A 2,289-nucleotide genomic window follows, 5' to 3' on the forward strand; every position below is an offset into this window, starting at 1 on the left:
ATTCTATCTTTAATCTATTTTGTTATAATTTTAGTTATTTATTTACTATTTAACTGATTAAATTAATTAATATTACTATTTAAAAAGCTTATTTTTATTATAATCTAGTTAGTCTCGTTAAACTTTAAAGTTAGAGAAGGATACAAACAAACCTGGTTAATTTAATTGTAAATATCAGTTCTTTTAGAATACGTATAACCTAGTTAGTTGGTCAACCATGTTATATAGCTTAAACTAAGTTAACTTAGCTAATTTATTTAAACCCTTCAAAGGTTAGGGGTTAGAATGGTCTTTCCTAAAACTAAAAATGTCACAAACCCTAGTCCCTTTTATAAGCAGCCGTTTCCCTCTCATATTTCTCTTGTGCCTGCACATTATACACCCACCAATTTCATGAGTTCATCCATCTCCTCTATACAAACCTCTTGGCCCTCCCTTCCTCTCGATCTCTCTAAACAGCGGCAGCAGGAGCCGAGCTCCGATGACCCCACCTGCCGACGCCACCCAACCCCTTCCCCCTCTGCTCTCCCTCGTTCTCTCCGACGAAGACCACCAGCGAACCGGCGGCCGGTGACTCTCCAAACACCTCCACCCCCTTCCTATTTCGTACCTGCCGGAGCTCGAAGCCGACGCCGTTAAACCCGAGTCGCCCACTGTGTTTCGGTATACATTCTTACTCATTTTGTTTCCTGTTGATACGTATCCTATTCTAGCATTTGCAATAATTCAAACAAGTGAATGTGTATGAATACACAAAACAGTTGCTGTCGATTAAAGATGATGAATGTTGTTGGTCAAAGTAAAATAGAAAGCCAAATTCTCTTTTGTTTGTTTCAGTAGCATATATCCTTATTATTATTACAATTAAGTTTGTGAAAGCACTAATCGATTTTTTTTAAATGTATCTCGATGGCTGTTTTTGGTTGTTCAAATCAAGTAACAGAGTCATATGTCATAGAATGGAGTTTTAAAATATAACTTCAGCTCATTTATCTAGAAGGATTATTCACTGTGTATATCACTTAATACATATGATGGAAATCAAGTTAAGATAAATGGGAGTCTTTTCATTTTGTTTCGTTATCCTCCTTGTCATTTTATTTATTTATTTTTTTATGTTTATATATATATATATATATATATATATATATATTTAAAACTTACTTATATTCCTCTTCTTTTAGAACCTTAAAATCTCAAATAACTAACAGTTATGTTTTTTTTTCTTTTATTTTAGTTTACCTCTAGTTATATCATTTAATTAGTAATAACACAAACAATTAACATTTATTTACAAACGTCTTTCATAACACTAAACCTTAATCGCGAGAAAATTATAATATCTAGACTATTTGGAAACAATAAAAAGGACTATTAATAAAATTTAACGCTTTCGTTATATGACATTCTAAATATCTAGGTTAACCTCTCACGTTCGTCCTCTTGGATTTCTTTACTCGTGCGTTTTACAAGAAATCGCAACGCAATCACTGTGAGTATACTCTATCCCTTTTTCCCATTTACACTTTGGGATGCAACATGTATGCCTATTCAAAACAACTTTTATGCTTAAACAAAACATACTCTATCTATGAACGAGACATGAAACTATTGTGAATATTTGCTATGCTTGTATGCTCTATGAACGATTTGGAACGTTATATGCTCATTAACTTTGCTAGCCCACCTTAACAATTATAGCGCTATAGGATTGACGCCCCGCCCGTTATTCTTGTGGGTATTGTTAAGTTAAACTTTACCACCCCGCTAAACTTTTGGGGATTAGGCTTGTTATGCGTTGTATTCTTGGGTTTGATCATATTGTACGCCAAAAATTGCATTGCTAGTAAATTTATTCATTATGTAACATGTTGGATATGAGTTTTTATACTATTATGCTATGTAAACAAACCTGTATACTCGCCTTTGCTTTTGCATTGAACTCTATTTTAATACATGTTGCAGGTTAATTGATGAAGTGATGTTACAAGATGAAACAAGATTTAGGGTGGACTAGATACACACCTAGATTAATCTATCTTTTGTTGTTATGTTACAATTTGAAACAATGTTGTTATTTTTATTTGAATCTTGTATGACAATTAGTCTTGAAATGAAATTTGAATTAAATTAATATTGTCACATAGTGTTATGAAGTCTCTTGCAATCTACGCACTTCGTCTCATCCGGATGTTTCCGCCATCGGTTGGGGTGTGACAGATTGGTATCAGAGCCATAACTATAGGGAATTAGGAAAAGTAGGAATGCTTTTACCTAGTCTATAGTTTT

The 2,289-nt window shown here is 33.4% G+C and overlaps 1 long non-coding RNA gene across 1 annotated transcript; it reads left to right on the forward strand.

The window, feature by feature from the left end:
* The first annotated feature begins 377 nt into the window (after positions 1-377).
* LOC110896834 lies at positions 378-2,068 on the forward strand. Its single transcript, XR_002568205.2, has 3 exons — positions 378-663; positions 1,421-1,492; positions 1,966-2,068. It is a non-coding gene; the product is annotated as an uncharacterized LOC110896834 (long non-coding RNA).
* Positions 2,069-2,289: the final 221 nt, after the last annotated feature.

The sequence above is a fragment of the Helianthus annuus genome, chromosome 12 (assembly GCF_002127325.2).
Source record: "Helianthus annuus cultivar XRQ/B chromosome 12, HanXRQr2.0-SUNRISE, whole genome shotgun sequence".
Lineage (NCBI taxonomy): Eukaryota > Viridiplantae > Streptophyta > Magnoliopsida > Asterales > Asteraceae > Helianthus > Helianthus annuus.